This window comes from Anomalospiza imberbis, chromosome Z (genome assembly GCF_031753505.1).
Source record: "Anomalospiza imberbis isolate Cuckoo-Finch-1a 21T00152 chromosome Z, ASM3175350v1, whole genome shotgun sequence".
In the NCBI taxonomy this organism is placed as follows: domain Eukaryota; kingdom Metazoa; phylum Chordata; class Aves; order Passeriformes; family Viduidae; genus Anomalospiza; species Anomalospiza imberbis.
In genome coordinates this window covers 26,331,922-26,356,563 of record NC_089721.1, presented here as the reverse complement: position 1 = coordinate 26,356,563, position 24,642 = coordinate 26,331,922, and the positions used below count along the sequence as shown (strand labels likewise).

General features: G+C 39.0%; 1 long non-coding RNA gene across 1 annotated transcript; it reads right to left on the bottom strand.

Annotated features, from left to right (window-relative positions):
* Positions 1 to 567: 567 nt before the first annotated feature.
* Positions 568 to 3,345, bottom strand: LOC137465106 (uncharacterized). Its single transcript, XR_010994560.1, has 2 exons — positions 3,253 to 3,345; positions 568 to 1,010 (listed from the first exon to the last, which is right to left on the bottom strand). It is a non-coding gene; the product is annotated as an uncharacterized lncRNA (long non-coding RNA).
* Between the last annotated feature and the right edge of the window lie 21,297 nt (positions 3,346 to 24,642).

The following is a 24,642-nucleotide window of genomic DNA, read 5'->3' as shown; positions in this document are numbered from 1 at the left end:
TCAAAACTGTGGAAAGATGATCATATACCAAAGCTTTCAAAACTGTGGATTATAAGTGAGGAACGGGTTGCTAATATGTTGTATATGCCTTTATAAATCCTGTCTCCATAGCAAGTCAAATGAGAAAATGTTCCCTCTGCAGGGATGGGCAGGACAGCTCAACACATCTTCACTTTTGGAATTTTAAATACAACTGCAGCTTCTTTTAAGCTCCTACATGTTTATTCATGTATGCTCACAGTATGTTCTTCTTTAAACAAAAACAAACAAAATACTGTCTTTCCCAAAAGCTTCTTAAACCTGGGATAAAAAGAAATATGTAAGCCATTAGCTCCAAAATTAAATTGTCATGCAAATTATTACATAACTAATTTAGAGAAATAGAACAAACCCAAAAAACCCCCAACAAAGCTTGCTGCTGTTTGTTACCACCATGCGGTACAAACCATAGTGCATAAACAAAATATTAATAATTAACTTTAAAAACAGGGATTAAAAAAAAAACCCACCAAGTAATAAAGAACAGCCACTTCACTGGTGTTTCTGAAGATGTTTTTTGGGTGAGAGTTGGAAACAGAGGCTTACACTGAGAAGGGCTACTTAATTGGTGGGTGTGATGTCATCACAATGCACCAGAGAGAAACAAATACTATAGATAAATGACAAACATTTTAGTCTGTAGTGAATCCCAGACCGATTTCTGGGGATAATGTAATCAATAAATAGCAGGAAAGAGTGAGGACAAGTACATCTTATGCCACAGGAAAACATTTTAAAATCACCTGTTTATCAGAAATCATTTAAGGGATTGGATTGAGACAAATGAATAGGAAAACCCATTAATCTTTCTGCAAAACATGTACTTTCATTCAAAGCAAGATGGAATCTTCATGTTCACATAGCCTGAGTTTTTTGCCTTCAGAAACACTACTGAACAAGAGCATTGCCTATTCTTGATGCTTTTGTGGTCTCCTCTACTTGTCTTTTTCTTTATTCACTTGTCTTGAGCTCTGAGTTTGGGAAGATAAATAAACAAAAAAAAAACAAAAAACAGTACATGTAGAGTACGTGATGAGTTAGATGAACCAGAGGATGCAGATGCAGAATATTGGAGATGTGACAGTCCATCTCAGCAGGACATGTGTGATGAATCAGGCAGAAGGGGTGAAAAACCTTAGCAACCAGAGATAAAGCTACCTGTAATGTCAAAAAATCAGGTTTCTGTGAAGAAGCATTTGATTGTCTTATGTGCCTGGGAAGCTGCAGGATGTTTCACACTCTGCAGGTCATTTGTGCTCAAGCCAGCAAGGGATCAAGAGTATCTGTATATAAGAATAACACAGTCGATCTTACAGGCATAAGGCAGCCAGTTTATATGTTGCCTATTTTAGAATGCCACCATTCATCCTGTTAAGCTATTTATACAGTGATAATATTCTGAATAGAGAGATATTTGTACTTATGCACTAAATAAACATTGCTTGCCACCTTAATTGTGTTTAGCAGACAGCTACTTTATTCCCAGGTGATCTTGGGAAGCTGTAATTCATCTCAGACATATGACCAATTGCCTCCTCTTTCTTTAAGGAAAACGCCATGTAGAAATGCTGTGGGAAACTGAAGTATTTGCCATAATATTCACTGACGAGTAATGAGCTTTATCCCAGGAGAGTTTGACATAAACACTGTGCTCTTTCAGTACAGTGATGTAATATTAGTTATGGAATAATTTGTGCTTATGTAAAATATATATATGTAATAAATGATGCCTGTACAAAAATTCTTAAAGTTTTAAATCACAAGCCACAGCCGGGGAAAGGTTTCGAAACCACAGATGGCAGCAAGCAGAAAGACCGCATTTACAAATGAAAAAGCGTGACTCTGTGCGGAGATGAGCTCCTTCCTGGGCCATCCAAGGAGACACCCAGTGATGAATACATGGGAGATATCTATGATCAAGATCATCAGGAACATGCATCTCAATACCAGGTTCCCTAACTCAACATCAACATTCATCACTTCCCAGAAACAGCTTTGTCCAGCTCAGCACAGAGAAAAGAACACCCATGAATATGTGAAGCAAAGAGAAGAATAGGAGAACCTCTGCCTCAGGCAGAAAAAAGTGTACAAAAACTGACTGGACAGAGACAGTATTTGTGAACAGAGGTGATCCGATGCGGTAGAGGTCAGATCTGTGTTCACCCAGCCCCGATCCCGGGCTCAGCACTGCCTTTTTGATTGTGGCTATCTACGACCAAATCCTGGTCACAAAATAAAAATCTATTTTATTAATTATTAGTTTGGCTTGGTAATTTTTACCTATAAGAGTGACATAGTACTTACAGTTCAAGACTGCATTGTCATTATAAACTGAAGCATAAATAGATTCTTTTGTTATTAATGCTGATTAATAACTCTGTATACTGTAGGGCAAAGGGATTAGAGCAAAATTATTAATAATTGGAACTAAAAGCTTTTCTAAATTCCTGTATCCACAATACCTAAACAAAAAAAAATTATGACATACCTCTCAAACTATGAGCAGGACAACTCAGCATTACATTTGCTTTTGACATATTAGTTTAAACTAATGCTTCCTTTAAACCCTTATATATTTATTCCTGTGTTTTTTATATTATCATGTGGTCTGCCGATTGTGTAGCTCCATCTCACAACTACCACCAGAAAATAAGGGCAGATAGTTATGGAGGCAGAGTAACACCAGTAGAAGCAGGAAGACAGGGATGTCATGGGTGGTTGCGCACTCGTTCTTAGAAAGCAATACAATGCAAACATCTAGAGCCAGCTGGCACATTGACACTCAGTCTGTACAACACCTTTTGGAACATCTTTTGTCAAAGTAATCAGAAAGCTTCTTACAACTTTTTCTGCTACACCCCAGAAGCTGCAGTTCTGTTGGGGGTTAGGTTTCTTTCCTTTTGTTCCTTTTTAGTTACAGAATTTTCCCCCATAAGTTGCTAGGAAGCACTAACAACTGGGTAGTCAAGAAAGCAAAAGAAGTGGCCAAGCTCAGTGGAGGAGGGCATCTGGTTGCACTTCTCTAGTCTGGGAGTTCTCTCCGAGGAACAGATACCCCAAGAACTGGGCAGACAAAAGACAGGGCTGGAGCTGCTGCTTGGGGAAAGGAATTCACTGCTGCCACCGGAGCCTACCCTGTTCCTGCTTCTTCTGCCATGGGTGAGCCTCTGCTCATGAGAGCAGCCACTGCACTGAGACCTCATTATCACCCACCTCACAAAAAGAGGGACCCATCCCCGTCTGCTCAGGTGCCTGGGACCCTGAGCTCGCCTCTCCCTCCCCTGCTGGGAGCTGGGCCGCCGCTGCCCCGCCCCTGATGCTTCTTCGGCACTGCTCAAGTTTTCGCAGCACTGCAGCCCCACACCCCCTGCCTGCCAAGACTCCTGCCATCCCAGCCTGGGCTCCTCAGAGTCCTCTGGGGCACCGGGATCGGCTGCCCTGGGGGTTTGTGGAGCAAATCTTCTCTTCCATCCCTTCCCGGCCTGGCTGAGCTGCCATCACCGTGTGCTCCCCGAGCCCGCCCCACAGCGCCCCCTGCAGGCGTGGGGGAATCACTGCACCTGCCCCGCCCACCGGGAGCCAGCAGCGCCCCTGCTGGCGTTGACTGGAACTGCACGGAAGGGAAAGTGCCGCAGCCGAGAAGGCCGGGACTGGGCCCCTGGCTCTGTGGGGTGTCAGTGCCGTAGCTGTTGTTTGTTCACTTTGTCAAACACACCAGAAAAGGACTGCTATTCCTATTCTCATCTCTTTGCCTGAGAGCCCCTTAATTTCAAAATTATAATCATTCAGTTTATTATAAAAATTATATTCATCAGTCAGGGAGGGGATTTACCTTTTCCATTTCAAGGGAGGCTCCTGCCTTCCTTAGCAGACACCTGTCTTTTAAACCGAGAGGTTCCAAAACCAACAGGTTCCAAACACTGCTTTGCCAAAGTAAATGGGGAAAACTGAGGCCTCCTTTAAATAAAAATGAATGCAATTTAAAATTTCATGGTGCTAACTAATTTTTCTCAGTTGTTATGAGAATAATAGTTTAGAACATTATTGGAAAAACTATTGAAGAAAATTAAATCAAAACTGAAGTGAAAACATTTGTTGTGTCTGCAGCAAGTGAAAATTCCCTACTGAAAAATTTGGAAAACCAAGAAAATATTGTACTTTCCAAAGTAGTAACTGTATTTTTATCTTTATCTATTAGCTGCCTCTAATTAGTGCCAAAGCTGTAATGATGGGTGAAATCACCTTCAAGAGGACAGGTGACCACATTACAATCTCTATACATTTTTCACAGAACTTGAAAAATCTCACTAGAAAGACAAGGTTCATACTAGATTAACAAAAGTAGTGAGGTTTGGTCAACAATCTTAAAACTGTTAGATATATTATATAAATTCTTGCCAAGAGCTTCATTTTGTTTTTAAGACAGTTTGAAATCTTTTTTCTCTGTTTTGGCCCTTTATTTTCATTTCCTCCTAAGGGTGTAGGAACAAACTGCTGAGTTCATCTGCTTTATGTCTGTCAAAAATGTCTCTGTACAGAGAAGAGGGAAAGAAATATTGCTAATGGAAAATACTGATTTAAGGAAAACAGCAAAATTATTCTGAACACATGATAATTTCTTCTCAGTATTTGAAAACTAATAAAACTACTGAAAATAAACTATTTAAAAGAGTATTTAAAAGAGTAAATCCAAAAAACAGAGCAGATTGAATTTTCTGTTGCTTTTGCAAAATTCATAAGAAAAATTGCCTAATAACAAACTTTATGGAGATGTATAATTTTTCCAGAATTTAATTCACAACCAATTTTCTCCCTTCCTTAAATTTTCCCAAAGTACATCAATTTGACTGAATGAAGAAGGACTAGTAATGGACCAAGACTTTATAATATTTATCAAAGCACATGACTGTAATTTTTAAAAGCATTTCAGCATTAGTTAAATCACTGACAGCTTCTGAAATTTGGCGCATTTCCCTGATTTAAATTACACATTTTTGGATGGCAAAGGATACATTTAAGAAAGATTTTCTTTCTTCTAATTAAAATTTTGCTGATGTTTTAGGGTACAATTCAGTTGCTACTGCACATTTGAAGTGCCTAAAAAAAATAAGGACCATTAAAAAAAAATTAATTTCCTTCGTAGATGCTTTCATACTGTAGAGAAAAGAAAGCAGAGCAAAATTATACTGAAGTCTGTTTTCTCACTCTGGCATGGCTCAGCGTATGTGCCAAAGGCCAGGACATTTCATTTTTGTATGTAAAATGTGTTAATTTGTCCCAGGCAAGGCCGCAGGAGTATTTACAATAAGCTGACTGCCTGAAGTCAAGTCTCAAATCAAATGAGACATTAGTAATCAAAAAGGTGTTTGAGGATGTTTTTGCAGTTACATTTTATACCTATAAGTATTTTGGAACTGTGGTATGTCACATAATTTTATAACTAAATATTTTTCAGTAATTTACTTTTAAAAATAACCATTATTTTGCTATTAATTAATTTTAATTATTTTAAATTTTAATTATAGTAAAATTTTGCAATTGTAAAAATACCCCATGCATTTTACACCAGCATGAAAAATCACATATTCATATACACAAGCAAGCAAATGCATAAGGACTATTTAAATTTCTGTGCTTTTTGTTACAATCAGCATGTACTTAGTATAATGGTACATCAAAGTATCCAGTTAATTTTTTAAAATCAAATATAATTTATCAGCTATGCAATAAACCAAACATGTCTGTATGTATGTGTTTCTACACAAATAAATACAAAAAAACTATCAGGGATTTTTCTAGTCAGCAAATTGTATCAGCCTATGATTTTGAATATAATTAAGTAAACTGCTCACTCTCATGGAGGGCAAGAAGGAATAATTGTGTTAAATAATTAATTAACTGGATGATAGTATAACAATGATATCTGAACAATACGGCAGAATTTCAAGGTCTCATCTGGAAATAAACTGCACCAGTGCTTTTGCTGATTACATTTGGATATAATTTCCAATACATTAGAGAATTTACTATGCCCTTCAAGAGCTAGGAATGCATCAACTCAAGGCATTTACTTTTGAAAGTATTTTAAGTATTACCAAGGAGACAATTTGCTTCCTGTCTGATGATGTCCTTTTGGCTCCAGTATCAAAATCATTACATGGTCTTTGTAACCATAAAACCATATCTGAATGCCTCATCCTTCACAAATGCAAGTTAAACTTCACTTGTGATTAAATTTGAATGAAAGGATATCGCTAATTTCTAACTGACTTGATGGACATCTGTCTTTGTTGTGATGCCTACAGAAATTGAATCCCTTAACAAGTAAATCACTCTGCACAAAAATGCTAATAAATGGGAGAGCTTTATGGGATGGAGAAGAAAAGCATGTTCCCCATTGTACAAAGCCCCTGCAGCAAGGTGCAGCCAGCTGATGAATTAAACAATGAGACTGTTTTTCAAATGAGAAAAGAGCCTTCAGGCCTCCATCTATCTAAAATAACCATTTTTAGGGTCTTGCTCCCAGAAGTTCTACAGGGACTTGTGGCCTGCTCAGCATGGATCTTGAGCAGTGCTATGCTCAGGCACATATACAGCCCCACAGATGTGAGTACCAGCTCACAGGCTTCCTAAAAATCAGTTTGTAAAATCAGATTCTTTGAAAGACACACCTTTCTGGGGACAAGCTAGCCAGGACACTGAAAGCTCGAAGACTCCAGAAATAAAAATCTTGAAAACCAAGACCCATACATCACTTCATTGTGCCACTCATGGCATGTATGGGACACCAGGTATGAACCATTTCTCAGCCACCTGCAGCACTCCTGGCCCTGAAATTGTCCCAGATGCTGGTATTGCAATGAAACTGGTGTGGAAAACTCATAGCCAACTCAAGTCTAAACCAGCAGCTAGATCATTAGGGCAGCTGTGAGAAAAAATTTATGACATTTAAGGCCAGAAGGGACCATTAGATCATCTAGTTTGACCTTGTGTACATCACAGGCCATTACATTTCATCTAGTTATGACTATATATTGCTCCATTAACTCTGTTTTATTTATGTGTGCTCTTCTGTCAGGAAGCTAGACCTAAAGTCAAGGCAGAGAGAGGCAAATACTTGTCACTTCCCTTAGAACTGTTAGAACTGTGTCTAATAGTTCATCTTGGATCAAGTAAGGAAAGATGTGTCCTCAGTTTTCATCTAAATACATTGGACCTTTTCCCACATGCTGGCTTGTCCACTGTATCAAAGCGCACTGTATCAAAGATTATGCACTGTATCTTCAGATTATTTCTTGAGAGATTTTTTTTGTATGGGTTTTTTTTTCCTTCTGAACATTTCAGAATTTTCTGAGAAGATAAGGAAAATTCATTCTGGTTTTGTCTGGAAGATGCTCTACTTTTTTCAGTCCTAAAATGACGTTTGAGTTTCTTTCAGTTTTTTCAGTGATGTTTTACAGCTGTGAAGGATTCTTCTAGTAGTCAGATTTGTACTGTAACAGAGAGATACAATTACCTTAATCTCCTCTTCTAATCACTTCTTCCTTGTTTATACACTCATTGCTCTTATTAACTTTGTTATCACATCAGTGGAATTTCTCATGTTGAATTGCTTTTTGCATTGTGACTTCTAATGCTCATTGAGGGCCATTGAGCCCACATATATGTTTCCATGTACTTTCCTGCCCTCTTTGCTCTTAAGCGTACAATTTAGCCCTTATGTACATCCAGGGCCCTGTTGTATGGTTTTATTTTTTAATCACTTTACTCAATTCTGTGGCGAGCAAAGGATCAACCTCTTTAGTATGCTCCCATAAATGGTTTCTTTCAGCCTCAGGCTGAAAATGATCACATTAGAATTCAAAGTGCTAATGTACCACAAAGTAACCCTGGGGTCCCAGAATTAAAGGCATATTTAATACTTAGTCCTGGGACCTTAAACATTTGCAGTTCAAAAGTTTAAGAATGGTCAAAAAAATTAGGGTCTTGCAGGTTGTTGCCATTCTTAATTTTGAGTCCTCCAAATCTGTGAGATCACATTTTCTGTACTACTTCCATTAAGCCTGAAAACATGAAAAGAAGAAAAAGATAATTGCTTATTCAAATTAAAATGTAAGATATTAAAAATGGAGCTCCTATCCTGTTTAATTGGATATCCTGATGGACTTGCAGGAGTAGCAGAACTGCAGAGAATTATGAAAATGTTTTCTTTTAAAAGCTACTATTTTCTCAAGTAAATTTAGCAAGGCTAACATTGTAAACAAACAGTTAATGGGAGATAGGTATCATGGGATTTCTTCATTCATGTCAGTTTGTTCATCCTGAACATAAGGTCAGTGATCCTCCTTCTCTAAGACTACATCACATCTCCAAGATATATTAAATTTTGCATTTATATTGGCCACAAAGTGGAATTAGCAAACCAAGTGAACATTATGTCCCTTGCTATAAGCATATTTCATTTAAATCCTCTTATCCTGCCCTGTGTTCCACAGAGATGTACTTCAGCTTTTGAATGCATCATTGGAAAACAAGAGACAGTGTGCACTGAAGCTGGGAAAATACCATGATTCATAAATCAAGGGGAAAATCTGGCCTTCATTATAGAAAACTCAGAATGAAGTCCAGACTCTAGTAGAGTCAGTGGAAAAACTCCCATTGACTTTGTAGGAGTCGTGGGTCTGCTTTGCTTTCTAAGGTGAGTGTTGGAGAGATTAGTCTGTCTCTCTCATGTTTTCCTAGTTTATAGGCTCACCAGCCTCCAGTCTGCAAAGCAAAAAAATTGAGACAAATCCAAGTAATTATCTTCTCTCAATCTCCAGCATCTCTCTTAGAAACAAGCTGCACTGCCATACTTGATAATAAATACAAATGTTCAGCTAATAAAACAGAGCAGTGATTCCTGAATTTTTAACTGCTATTCTTCAAGATAAATATCTTTTTCCCACTCACACCAAGCCTCTCCTTCTCCTCTCTAAATTACGGGCCTGGACCGGAGGTTGCAGATCCAGGGGCAGCCTGCTTTCAGCCCTGACATGAAAGCCCTTGGTGAAGCAGCAGAGGGCAAAATAGCTTTAGTCTTTGATGGATGGATGCTTTCCTCTGTGTATTGCTCCCAGGGCACATCACCAGAGAAAATCAGGATGCCAGGTGCAGGGATGGAGTAAGAGTGACTGATGAATGTACTGTCTGTTGAGTAGATGTGCTCTCTTTGAGTTATAAAACACTACACCAGCGCTTGTTCCCCTGAATATCCCATGGTTATGTACACTACTGCACATAGGCTATTATCTCAAAGTTCTTTCAACCAAAAAAACTGCAAAAATCTTTATGTGTGTGAGGAGGAAACTTCTATTCCCCGAGCATATCAAAGATATGTTTGGTGAAAAACTTAAGAGTGCTGTGACAGGGAACTACATCTGGATTGGGCACATGAAGGTTGAAGCTGTCTGGTTTCTAGCCACAGAGAAGTACTGCAGGAGCAGAATGAAAAGGAGAAATGCTGCCCTTCAACCTGCTCCTGGCTCCCTGCAGCCTTTCTCTATGTTTGCTGCTAGATGGCTCATTGTTACACCTCCTGATGCCTCCCTATAAGAACATGCTTGTTGCTGTAGAGCAGGACGGTAACAAGAAGACTCTAAATCAAAGGCAAAGAGAATGAACTGATTTATTTCAAACCTGCTTAAGTGAAATACTATCTTAATAATTTCCTTCTGGATCATCTTGCTTGGGTTGTCCTTTTTGAATTATCAAGGAATAAAAAACAAACCCAAATCGAACCCAACCCAAAACATAAAATGGCACGAGACACAACTCTTGTCAACTGGCATAAAATAAGATTTCTATTGTGTTTTCAGCTGCCACTCAGAGAGATGGTGAGGAGAAAGCACTCTTAGTCTCCCCATCCTGAGCGAGGAATTAAATAGAATTCTTGGATGCAGGAGGTCTGGCTTGAAATTTCATCTCAACAACATTCAGAGCTTGGATTAGAGATGAATGCAAAGCTTGTAAAATTCTTACTTGCATGAAGATTCTGCATGTTCTTGTGATTTTTGAAGTCCAAACTCTAAACAAAGCATTGTTATGTTCCAAGAAATGTTTCTTCATTTTCTTTTTCTTCAGCCAGCACTGCCTAACAAAATAGATATAACATCAGAAGTCATTTTGGTTGATCCAGAAGTTAATCTCTAAAAGGCTACACAAAGCAGACCAGTGGCCTGATCTCCAGCTGGTACCAATCACTGATCCTACATATAATTCAGCAGCCAACAGGGCTAGATGCCAGTTTTATAGTTTGGTTACTGCTCTTTCCCTGGTCAGCTTTGCACAAGACAAGTGGGTACTATCAGACACAGAAAAAACACAGACCCAGACTTAATTTTTTGTAGGTAGTAGCTCTGTGAAGGAAAATTTAAAGGCAGGCCAGACACAGACTTTCACTTCCGCTGTCCAGAAGTAGAATATGAGTGCTTTTTCCTTGCTATACTTAAAACTTAAGAGAGGACAAAGACTAATTCTAAATTGATTCAGGCTCTACATGTCTTACTGCATCTGTCAGGGTCTCCTGGGATTCTCTAGCAGTCCTAATCTACAGAAGTCCTGGGACCACTGCTGTCCACAGAAGTTTTATTTATGCTTACAAAATGTTGCTCTAAGTTTAGCCTTTTCTTAGCATTTGTATGAGAGATACACATAATTATTCTGCTTTTGATGACTGGGAGCAGTTAATTCTGTGTTGTTATGAATGCTGGCTGCCCATGGCGGCCCCTCCTTGAACACCGTGAGTATGAGAGGTGCTTTCTGCATGGCTGCTTCATACCAGGCTGGAAAGCATAAAAGGTAAGGAAGTAAGCAGGCTGGTGGAAGAATATGGGGTGGCCATGACTTGTGCATGTATGTATGTATGTATGTGCATGTAAGCAGAGGGATACAGGCAGCTCAGGGCTGGGAGTTGCTTCCCTAGTTACCCTCTCCTCTCTCTGGCATCTCTAGATTGAGCAAGTGGGTATGAGAAAAGCTGTCCCTGAGAGCCCTTGTGGATATTGAGTTACTACCAGGAGCCCATTAGCAGTAACACTATTAATCTTCTCACAGACATTTAGAGAATAAACCACAAACCATGCAAGAGCAGCCAGTAGGGAGAGATGAAGTATTGAGAGGTGGCCTATCTTTCAGAGCCCAGAGGGAAACCACAACTGCAGGGCTCTACCGAGGAGCAAGTGAGCTGTGATCCCTGCATGACACTGGCTTACCAGCACGGCCAAGGTTAAAAAGTGAAATGTGACCTACAGGAAGACCTGGTCTTGCAAATGCCCCAGTTCATTTGGCTTAGGCAAACTCAAGGAGCCAGGCTTGGACAGTGAACCACTGGAAAGATTCAGTGCTGAGTGCAAGGTCACATAAGTCTTGATTAGATTTTTGAGGGTCTGCTCCTGATGCATTAATTATTTTTTGTCTTTGTTATGAAATCCATCAGGGATGAAGAATTTGCAGGGTAAGGTTCTTTATAAAGAGCATATGAAGACTGTCCAGGAATTGTGCCATTAACTGGTGCTCTTATTTACCACCTGCATCTGTTTTATCTCTTCAGTGTCTTTTAAATATTACTCACTAATGCTGTTGATGCAACATATGATTATTTAGCAACTACTTGGGAAATCAGGAGTTAATATGCCTGTAACATCTTTAAGGTGGGCGTATCTCTGTCCTTGGGTAGCTTGACTTCTACCTCACCACCATCTCCAGCAGAGCAAAACCTATTACTTCTAGTCTGACGTCTAAGGCAGAAAAGAAATTCCAAATAATGTAAAGAAGGAAAAATCTCACTATCCATCATATTGAAAATATTGGTGACATCCTCTAGGTTCATCAGAACTGGCAAAACCTGAGCTTTCAGTCTTTCTTGGTATTGTGGGACATCTTTTCTTCTCTATGTTTCTTTGGCAGTGGGAGAGTCACACAGGTTGGTGTTGCCTAGGAGGATGGATATTTTCACAGTGACAGAAAGTCAGAAGTCAGGGCTTTTCACTTACCTCACTGTCTCTGGTGGTGTTTATTTCAGTTCCAAGTAGAGAAGGATTGCGGTATTCACATATCCACTGAACAGAAAGAGACTTAGCTTTCTTAGGATTTCTCCTGAGAGAAGCAGAGAAAAGAAAATCAAAACAATTCTTATCTCATTTACTGCTCCTGTGTTTGTGCACATGTGGAATGTGTTACGGAGATTGTTTGCCCAAGGTGATTTCTTATTTGGATACTGGTGATGGTGTTTTGGATTGATTGACCAATTAGGTCACAGCTGTGTCAGGACTCTCAGCAGAGAGTTTTCTGGTTGGTTAGTTAGTGATAGTTCTTGTTAGTTAGTAATATAGTGTAATATAGTTTTAATATAATATAGCATAATAAAGTAATTAATTAGCCTTCTGATATCATGGAGTTCTGCACATCATTCTTCCCGCCGGTCGGGCATCATAACACTGATAAAGGATGGGCTCCTGCTTGGTGAATCTAAATGCCTTCGTAAAGCAAAGGTTAGATCTTCACGATCATGGTACATGGGACGTGCACACCATAGTCAAAATGTAGCTGCACATTGAAATGCACCACAGGGGAAGGGCATGCAACAGGTAAACTAGAGGTGCTCTGACCAACAGGGACAGCAAAATCTGCCCTAAAAACAAAGCAAACATTCAGAAATGCTTGCCACAAGCACTTCTGGACAACCCAAGCAAGAGATATGAGTTTCCTGTTGTACTATTGTGGGTTTAGACCTAATAAGAGAAGCAGTATTTGAAATAAATAAAAACTGACCCTAAAAGCATACTGAAGGTATCATCAATTTGAAGACAGCAATCATCTCCTGTTTGTTTAAACTGTGGTGTGTTCTCAAGCCCATATGTACAGCACAGATGATTAGACTACTATCCTTCTTGCTGAATATGAAAAGACTGCACACACAAAGAGGATAGCAAACTAATTATCCAGAACACTGGTTTCCAAGATACAGTATATGAAGATTAATGTTTGCATTTTCTCTTAGAATGGGAGTTAGTGACCTTAAATAAATTGCTCTGAATTGCAGTAATGAACAGTGAGAATAAATCAGTTTCCTCTTTCATTTCCAGCCCTACTACATACTCTCCAGCTACATAAGGAGATTTCCACAGCTGGCAGCAACTATCCCTATTTCTATTGTTATGTCTACATATTGAAGTTCGTCCTCTAATCAATACAGCAATAAAAACTACTGCTGCACCTGTGGCTTCTCCTCTCCAAACCCAAGTTCTCCCCTTCTCCAACACTAGCACTCTTGGGAGTTGAAGCAGCAGGGCTTGAAAAGATCCATACACCTTCCCCATGTTGTTTTTTGACGCCTGGAGGCAATGGAGTAGGCAATGAGAGCTTCAAGAGGGGCAGTAGGCTAGTGAGTAAAAAGACCTGCAAGGGGGTCAGTGGGCCAGTGGACAATGGGCTGGAGAGACAGTTTCCTTGAGAACCTGACCCATATGCAGGCTGCCTCATGCTCACTAATTTTCACCTGCCCTAGCCAAGCAGGTCAGATTCACATGGTCCAACATGAGCATAGGGTGATAAAACCACCATGTACTTGATGGTCAATCATCAAGAATAAAATTCCTCAGTGTTTGCCCCCATTAGTGATGGTTACTGCTTATTAGCTGTCTTTTCAGTGTATGAAGTTGCAATGCAGGCAATTAACTGAAGGTAATAAAGCCTGAAACTGGCAGAGAGGTAAGCAAAAATAAAATTGGAAAAAAAAAATTAAGGCTGGCCTTGCTGTGACAAATAGTCAAAAGAATAAGTGAGCTTTATTTTTGAAATGAATCTATAAACAAAGACCCCCACATTCAATCATTTTTATGATTTGCAGTTTGTTTTTGCTATTGTGCACGCTAATAAGATATGACTATACCTGAACTGCCCTGATGTTAAGAATTTCCTGGCAGCTGGAAATCTGGTAAACATAGCTGTTATCATAACAGTCTCCTCAGCAGGCAGGACAGTGACCCTAAGCTGAGCAGCAGTTTCTCTATCATCCCTACCCAGAAAATATCTGGGAACAGCATGGATTATGCACATGAGCAACCTGATCCTGGGCCAGGGAATTCAAAAGATATGAGTCATGTCACCACACAATTCAGCAGTAGGAAAGGTCAAAGATATCAGGATGCACTATTGCAACACTAAAATTAGGTGCCCAGCTATGCATAAGACATTGTTAGTATATAATTTCAAATACAGAATGCAGCCTGAAATAAATTTATTTTGAACCTTATGTCCTTCTTGGAAAAGTGCTCCTACAGTGGAGCTTTCAAATTGGAAATTGCCTCTAGCACATTATCTATAGTAATTAGACCGTCCTAGTGTTGCCCCAGAGATTACCTGAATGGAGTGGAAGAATTGATGCTAACAATAATTTTTAGCTACATTTTTGTCACTATGAAGAGAGAAAAAGAGCACAAGTAGCACATTGCATATGAAATTAGCCATTTTGCTAATGGACCTAAGGTTCAAACCTTTTAGTTTAAATGGTTTGGGAATGGATCTGTGAGTTTTTTGCCTTGGTGATATGTTGTTGGCATAGGTTTTGGGGGTGTTTTGGTTTGATTTAATCTTACAAACTGAAAGGTGCTCATTTATGACTCTTTATTGGTTCTTGACTTAAGTGTTTTGGGTGCTGTGACCTTTTTACAAAAAATTACAAGTGAGTGAAGCAACACACTTTGTACTGACCCTTATCAGACCTTGAAAAGTGAGGTTTCAAGAAGCTGCAGAGGTGACCAGTGTATGAAATTTAGTTAGACTGTATTTCACAAAGAATATATTAACAAGTCTTTCATACAGTATTATCCTTCCAGAATTTTGATTTAGGAAACATCAGGTAAGTTTTAAGTTTTTATTATTCTCTCCTAATTTTTTCCTCTTCTTTGTTATGAAGACATAGTTAAATAATATGCAAGATAAACAAAGTAAAATCATTTTTTCTTCTCTTTTTTTCACTCCTACTAAACGTCCAAGCTTTTAATCATAAACTAACTTGTAAGCTCCTACTGCAAAACTGTGAGTGCCTAAAATCAACCTCTTACCTGGTAAGTTGGTGTATAAACATCTCCTGGATACATAGGACAAAAGAGCTTTTATTTGTGTGTGCATTGTATAGCCTGGGTGAGTAAACAAGGTTTTCTAATATTGGGTAGAGCACACTTAAAAGTCCATGATCAACTTCTTAGAAGTGTTCCAAATAGTTTATTGAAAACTTAATGTGTGGTAAAATTCAATGGCACACTGTTTCACTGGTAACCACCCTTACTGGTAAAAACTATGACTTATTTTTCCATTTTTTCCCCTGCCTTCAAGTTCCACAACTGGATTTTGATCTGCTTGTTTCTTAGCAGTGCAGTTATGAGTATTATCTTAAATTTGTGTGCCTGACACAGTGGTGTCTTGAATAAAAGAAGTGGAAAATACCAGTACTGATGCATGTTTCTTCTTTGGGTTAGTTTATCCCCAGTATGAAGTAATCACATAATTTCATACAATTAATTCATTTGCATCTTCTCAGTTTCCAAAAATAGATATCCACTTCTTAGTTGAAATGGTAGTTCTTATTAAAGCAAGAAGCTTGCTTTGATCTTTCACTGCTTGAGCATGGTTGAGTCCAGAAAATTTTCCAACTAACTTGCCCAATTTATAAATGGTCAAAGAAGGTACATGCTAGATGTTTTTAAAGATAAATGGACCAATATTTAAAAAGCACTAAGAGCCTTTTCATTCAATATGTTCCCAGAACATCATACTATTTCCAATTATCCTGCTTTTCTTCAAGCCTAGAAACAACAAATGAAAAACAGATGCCATGTCCTATTGAAGGCAACTGATGGAATGGTAGCTGCTCTTGCTTATTGGAAACTGTTTTAGAGCTATTTCCCTCTCTTTCAGTTACCATGACAATATTTGGCCTAATCCCATGGGTTTTTTTCACATCTAAGAACACTGTGCAGGCAAGCAGAATTATCATCAAAATTAATCCTGTTCAGAACTGATAATGAATGCCTTAACAGTGCCCTTGTTTTTAAGTGTTGCATTCTTACTATCATTCCTTCAGGAAAGGTTATAAGGAAAACACAAACCTGTAACTGTTTTTGGTTGTACTAAATTGTTCCCTGAATGTAGTAGGTTGTGCACAAAGTTACCCTGCCAGACTTACCTATGAATATGTAAAGATCAGCCCCCAAATTTATCTGGATATCAAAAAATTTATTCAACATATCTTGTGTTTAAAAGAACCCAAAAACATTCTAGATTTGGCTTCTTTCAAAAACACCTCTAATCTGAAAGCATTAATTTGTGCATATAAATACTATCACATAGACACCTGGCTATCCTACTTATAAGCCCCCTCCAGTCTCTTTACCAAGTCCCTGTGGGCTGAATTGTAGGCTGTTTAAAAATATGCTTCTAAAAACCTCATGCAAGAGAGTTGCTAATGAGGGGAAAAGGTATGTGCACTGAGTGGAAGGTTACCTGCGGGAAGTACATTCATCTCAGCTTTCCTTTTTCATGCTAGCAAACAAAAATCTATTATGATGTTCAGGGTCATTTATACACATGGAAATCATTGTTGTGGGAATTCAGAGTAGTGACCTGTAGTACAATCAGCATAAGCTTACTATAAAAATACATGTAAGCCTAACATGACATGCCTTCTGCTGAGGTTGCAGGTTTGATTGTTAAAAGTCAGTGTTAATATGATGTATTTAGACTTCTGTAAAAGATTTGGTCTGATACCTCATTACATTTTGATTAAGAAATCAGAACAATCCAAAATTAACATACCCCACATTAATCATAGAATCATAGAATTCCTGAATGACAAAATTATTTGGGTTGGAAGCAACCTTAAAGATCGCGTAGTTCCAACACCCTCCTCCCACCCATATTGCAGGGATATCCTCCACTAGACCAGGTTGCACTAAGCTCCATCCAGCTTGGCCTTACAGACATGGAGCATCCACAACTTCTCTGGGAAACCTGTTCCTGTGCCTCACTACCCTCAAAGAAGAGTTTTTGTCTAATATCTAATCAAAACCTACTCTCTTTCAGTTTCAATCAAGTTCCCCTTTTCCTGTCACTACATGTTCTTGTAAAAAGTCTCTCCATGTTTCTTGTAGGCTCCCTTCAGGTACTGGAAGGTCACAATAACACCAACCCAAAGCCTTCTCCAGGCTGAAAAAAAAAAACTGTCTCAGCCCTTTCTCACAAAAGTGTTTCTCCACCCCTCTAATTATCTTAGTGGCTCTTCTCTGGACCCACTCCAATGGACTGATGTCGTTCCTGTGCTGGGACCCCAGAGCTGGATGCAGGGTTCCAGGTGGGGTCTCACCAGAGGAGAGCAGATGGACAGAATCCCCTCCCTCCCCTGCTGTCCACACTGCTTTGGATGCAGCCCAGGACACATTTGGTTTTCTGGGTTGGGAGTGCCCATGGCTGGGTCATGTCCAGCCTCTCACCCACCAGCACCCCCAAGTCCTTCTGGGCAGGGCTGCTCTCCATCTGCTCATCCGCCAGCCTGAGCCAGTACTGTGGGTCGCCTTGACCCAGGTGCAGCACCTTGCACTTGGTCTTGCTAAACCTCATGAGATTCCCATGGGCCCAGTTCTGCAGCTTGTCCAGGTCCCTCTGGATGGCATCCTGTCCTTCAGGTATGTCAAAAGCACCACTAAGTTTGGTGTCAACTGCAAATTTCCTGAAGGTGCACTTGATCCCTTTGTCTATGTCATTAATAAAGATATTTAATAACAGTGGTCCCAGTACTGACCCCTGAGGGATCCCACTTGTCACTGATGTCCATCAGAACTCTGAGCCACTGATCACTACCCTTTGAATGCCCTTGCTGAAGCCAAGCTGTCTTGAATCCCCTCCTGCTCCTTCATGTGCCTTAGCACAGCTTCTAGCAGGATCTTTTCCATGATTCTCCCAGGCACACAGGGGAGGCTGACAGGCTAGTAGTTCCCAGAGTCCTCTTTTAAACTCTTTTTAAAGAAGGGTACCATGTTTTCCCATTTTCAGCTCCCTGAACTTTTGTGATCTTTCAAATATCATAGAGTGGCTTGGCAACTACATCAAGCAATTCCCGCAGCATTTTGAAATACTTCTCCTCAGGTCCCATAGATTTAGGTACATTCAGCTACCTCAGGTGGTCCAGAACCTCATTTTTAACTAAAACTTACTTTTGTTCCCTCAGTCCCTATCCTGGTGTCCATCTACCTGAGAGATGTGGGAAGAGAGGTTGCCAATAAAGACTGAGGTAAAAATCTGTTGAATACCTCAGCCTTTTCCTCATCCTTTGTTACCAGCTTGTTGGACTTGTTTATTTGATAGGTCAGCTTCTTTGACCTTCCTTTTCAGGATAACATAACTCTAGAAGCCCTTCCTGCCACTCTTTTAGTAAAAAAAAAAAAAACAAAACTGACTATTCTCTGTATTAGTGACTTGAAAGAAAAATTAAACTTTATACCAACAGAGACAACAGATGACATAAATGTTAGGGAGAGATAAATAGTGTAGAAGATAATTACTGTGAGAGAGAGTGACCACAATAATTTAGTGCACTTGTTCATACAAACAAATGCATTTTGACAGAGTTAAATCCATAGTCATAGACCTAACACTCGTCCCATGCCTACATATGGGGACAGAACAGAGGAAGACTGTGGATCTGGAAAGATTTCAACACCTGCAGCAGATAAATGTTTCAGTGTTTGTGTTTGAGTCCCATAAAGTCTCTTCTGGAATACTGTGTCCAGCTTTGGAAAGGATCAGAGATAAGCTAATGGTGTGATCAAAGGCAGGAGGAACATGGTTTGGAAAAAAAGCTCAGAGATTGTCATCTATTTACTGGACTAACAAAAAGAATAAGGATTGATATGGTATGAAACCTCTGACTGCCTACATGAGGGCAGAATTCATCCCTACAACACAGGAAATAATAATTAAAGGTTATAGTTTTGCCTGCTTGGAGCTTGTATAACCAAATCTATGGAATTTCACCCTCTAACAAACAATTTAGATAACCAAATTTCTCCCTTACCATTCCAACCAAAAAGAAATTTTTCTAAATGGTAACTTGGATCGTGAACAGGACTGGTATCTACGTAGGTAGGGCAAAATCCAATAAAATACTTCTGTCTTGTGACACCTGAGAGATTCCAGGTCATCTCTGTACCCCAAAGATTACATATGAATATACAAGGTACAGTAGATCTTCATCAATCAGGGATGGGAACTGGAGGCCAAAAAGATTCTCACAGGCATCCCAGATGGCATTTAGTGAATATTCTTAGGCACCAAAATGACCCTTAAAAGTTTAAACCTGAGGTCTTCCTCCCAGATGAAGGACACTGGAGCAGAGGAAACAGAGTAGTAGAGTTTGTTGGCAGACATTGCATATACTTCATCCTCTTTTTGTATGTGCCACCTGGTATGTAGTTGAGGCAGGCACTCACTGTTAAGTCCTTTCCATTTTCTGTGAAAAACTAATGTATGGGATATGTTCAGATCACTCAGGTTTGCTAACTACGATTCCCACTTCTTTTAAAAAAGCCTATATATTGTACTGAATTGCAAATGTCCAAATTTCAAAGAATATTTCTGATGGCATATTAATAGTTTGTTGATTATTTTAGTTTAAAAAGTATTCCAAGTGTCCAGGTTTGGGAAGACAGGTGTCTCCTAAGGAAGACAGGAGCCTTCCCTGAAATGGAAAATGTAAACCCCCTCCCCCTGAATTGTTATAAATTTGAAATTAAGGGGGCTCTCAGGCAAAAATATGGGAGCAGGAATAATAGTTCTTTATTAGGGAAGAAAAAAAAAATAAATAAACAATGCAGTGAACCAAAGCAACACTGACAGAGTCAGAATACAACCTGACACCCTGTTAGTCAGGGTGTTGGTAGCAGTCCCATTGGAATTGTGGCTGCAGTCCTCCTGGATTAGCAGATGTTCTGTTGGAGCAGCAATCCTGTAGAAGGGTGTAGTCTTCCTCTGAAGATACAGTGGAAGAGGCAGCTGTTCCTCTGGGAATCCAGTGGAAAGCTGTTCTGCTGTCCCGAAATCTCAGATTATATCCAGTTAGGAATGCTTGGTTCCTCCCTCTGGGCGGAACATCTCACAATGGGATGCTGTAATTTTATCAGTCACACAGTTACAGTCAATGGCCCATCAACAGAAGATATCTCCCTGCAGGGAGGATTGGTTTATGGAAGAGATAAAGAAAACTGCCCAATTAACAGAAGATAACTGCCATACCTCTAACAGATGGCAAATAGAATACATCTTGTCTTGCAATCTAGGACACCAAGGAATTTCCAGATTTATATATGTTTTTCTTTGTGTCTTCTGAAGACAGTTTTGTGCGATGTAGTAGGTGCTTTTCATTTCAATTGCCTGCAGCTGAAATGCAGCACCTCTTATACCACATCTGTCAGTAGACATTCTCACTAGTTTATGCAGATATATCTATTCACACTTTTATTTAGATTTATATAAGTCTATGTGTATGTACATACAATGTTTCCATATATACATTTATATAAACACAAACATACACACATAGACATACATGTATATCATCCACTAAAATGGATTATGAGTTTCTGACAATTCTTAAACCAGTGCAAATGCATTCCCTTTTTTTTCCCTAACATTGATTAGCAATTTAAAAACAGATTTTCTACCAGAAATTTCCAGGAAAACAAATGGGCTTCAAGTTATAGCCTGAATATAAAAGTGAATATTGATGTTCTAAGGGTACCCTGATGCTGTGGCACACCTGATCACAGTCACGATGTGCATAGTAAGCTAGCATTTGTCTCTCCTACTGTAGTACTAAAGGAATGTTATATAATGTGCAAGGGATGAAGATTGCCTCTCTAAAAAGGTGAACAAGCACTCAGTAAATAAGGTTCCTAAATAAAACAAGGACATTGTGCAAGAGACCTTCCCACTTCAGTTGAAAAATTCTTGATGTAACTGCAGGAAGAAGTGCATTATGTCTTCAAAACATTGGTTGTTTCAAATAAGCTGATGGACCAGAATAGAAGTAGAGAATATAAATTAATTTCAGTCTTGATTTTATCTTCTCTAGTCACTTGTATATCTAAGATTTGAGGCACATAGTATTTTGAAACAGGAAAGAAACCCATCTGTGTTTTCTTCCAAAATACACTTATTAACTAGACCTTGAAAATAAATTTTGAAAAGATCACCTGGGTATTATGGGGTTTTCTTGAAGCTGGAAGGTTTCCTGTCCTGACATGAGACCTATATTTCAGAAAGGTTTAGCACAGAAATTTCTTAGGGTGGTACATTGCTTCATTCAGTTGCCTGACACAATATTCTTGCAGTGGCCCAAGGCATTACACTGAGTTATGAGCCCACCTGTGTTAAGTTATCAGTGACTTCAGGGAGTTTATTCATGTTCAAAATCTGACCTGGGACTGACTATATCTGTTGCGTCAGGATGCACCATGTCTTCTAAAAGAGGTTGCTTATAAGGTCTGAAGCTATGGAAAATGTGATTTTTGTTTTCTGGTAACAGGGGGAAAAAGGTATGCCAGGATCAAAGAAAATACCTGTCATAAAGGACGGTCTGGGTGACTACCTTTTGGTTGTTCTTGAGTTACACAGGTGGCTAATATCTGAAAATTCATCCTTGTACTAAGAAAGAATATAACAATTATAAGCCACCTCACTTTTACTTCCTTATGTATATATGATATACCTAAAGTATCCAGGCCTTTCCTATACACATAATGGGGGGGAGGTGGGGGGAAGGCAAAGGAAGATACAGTGATGACAGTAGAAGGAAAGGACAGAAGAATGATAGATAAAGATGTATTATTCACTGCTTTATGATTTAGCGTAAACAAAAGTATGTATGTCTGTTCTAATCAAAACCACAACTTCTCAATGAGTACATATGCTCATATATGAGCATGCATATGTTCTGAAAATGCAGGCAACAACTGGCATATCACTCAACAAAAGCAACAAGTAGATGAAGCAGATCAGTTTAATCTAGCATCGGTCTGTCCAGCATAAAAGCTCATTGCTTAGAAACAAATCAGCTGACTTCTTGGAGTTAAATAAAGTTTTTGCTAGCCCCAGCTAGAGGAGATGTGTAGGCTAGACACATACTAGAAATATAACTGTGTCTAACTCTTTGCCACCCTAGCAAACTGCAATGGTTGTAGCCAACTGCTGCCAAGGGCATGTCAAAGTCCTAATGATCTTGAAGGGGACAAAACAATGCACTTCAGAAGACTACCAATGTTACTGCAATGGCCCATAGTCTCTGAAATTAGTTTTAATGCCCACAATCTCTGTGAAATAGTGATAAAAAAGAAGTAATGAGTATTTACTAAAAGAGGAGAAATTCAAGTTAAATATTAGGAAGAAATTTTTTACTATGAGGGTAGTGAGACACTGGAACAGGTTCTCCAGGGAGGCTGTGGATGCCCAAACCCTGGCAGTGTTTAAGGCCAGTTAGGATAAGACCTTGAGAAACCAGTTATAGGGGAAGGAGTCTCTGCCCATGGCAGGAGGGTTTGGGACTAGATGATCTTCAAGGTGCGCTCCAACAACTTAAAATTCTCTATGAGCCTATGATTTGGACTTTTTTTCCTGAAAGCATTCAAGCAGATGCATTAGGCTGTGTGGAATTTGTGCCATATCTTCTGCCTGTCATGCTCACACAGGGAGGTGATAAGGTTGTGCTGTGGAGGCATCCTGAGGAAACTGACAGTGATGTGAACAAGTGTGGAAGGTTCCTGCTTCCCACACCAGCATGAGACTTTCCAGTTACCTGCTGTGTCCAAAGATATTGACAGGAAATTGGCTGTTCGAGACTCTTTCATGGTGAGTTGTTTCTCCTTGGAGACACACAAGTATGCTTGGTTAAAGACAACAAATGATCAAGAGAACTTTTACATCCAGCGGTTTTCACTGAGTTGTACTTAGAATAAGAAAACTCCACCCTCACAGTGCTGACAACAGCTATTTAATCTAATTGTTGAACACATAAAACAATTTCCTGCCTGAGTACATTAACTGACATTCAAATTACATGCATTCTTTCACTCATACACTGAGGAAAACAAGAAGAAAAAGAAAATTTAAATTTGTCTGTTGACATAAAAAAAGCTGACCCCAAAATCTGAGGGGACTCAGAGGAGTTTACAGAGTATAAACTTGAATGTTGCTGCACTTATACAGCGGATTCTGGCTGTGTGAAATATTAGGGCTGGAATTAGGTCTGCCAAAAAGTAAAGGCTTGGAATGTCTAAAACAATTCTTGACTTTGTATGTTTTTATTTGTTTGTTAGCTCAAGATGATAGCAAAGAGATGCTTTCCAGAAGACAATTTTAACATTTTAAAAGTGAGATGTTTCAATTTTTCACTCTAGAACAATATTTTGTTTCAACATTTAGCTAGTAATGATATCTAAATAACATTGAAGTATTCAGAATTGATCTAAACATTTTGTTTCAGATCAAGTAAAACTGTTTGTTCAATTAATGATCCTTTTCCTTAAAATATCTGTTATGTTATTATTACTCTTGCAGTTGATTGCTAGCATGCCACTTGACAATTACAGAGGTATGCAGCTTGGGCAATCACCTTAACAAAAGGCTGGAAGAAAACCTGGGCAGTTTTTATAATGGTAGCACAAAGGGTGGGGAGGGCAGAGGCAGGAGGAGAGAACTGCAGGAAGTTTCATGCCAAATTCTTATGTTACAATTTTAAACAGGGATGATCCAATGCCTCTCAATAAAAAGAGTGATGAGACTTTCCAATGAACACCTTCTTCTGCAAATCTGGTCTAAGAAACAAAAATATCTGCAGGCATTATTTTTTAGCCTCATTTCTTCTGTGAACACCTTTATACTCACAAAGGAAAAATAACCCAACTTTTCTTTTTTAGCTGCCATATATTGTTAGTGTTATGTCACCATAAACTGAACTACTTAAACGGCATGAATTATCTACAGTGAAGCAAAAGAAAATAGTTTTTAAATGAAGCTTGAACTCTTCAAATTGCCTGTTTAGGGTTAAATGAACCTTTCAGATCAACAGACTGTTCTGGCCTTCATCTTTATTTAAAGCAGTCTGGTTTCTTAAGCCCAAGTTCTTATATTTCGCATGATGGTTACCAAAACACTAAAGCACATTGTAAGACAATAGAAGTGCAAAATACCTCCTGTTTAATAGGATCAAGGACGTCCAAAAACCAAATTATGTTTATCTACCTACCTAAAACCAAATTATGTTTATTTACCTTACATTCAAGGGAAATATAAGACATGTTTATACTAAAAAGTTAATACATTGTTGTTCAAAGGCTCACTTACTCTGTGACTGTAGTCTGTCATTTATAGCTATTTCATAGTTGTGTTAATTTATATTATTTGTAGAAAGAGTGTGTTTTAAAGAGTGATTAGTTTCTATTAGCAAACATCCCTATTTTGCTATCTGGTCACATTTGAAGAAATGTGACCCTGAACCCAGGAGCAGTATGGCAATTA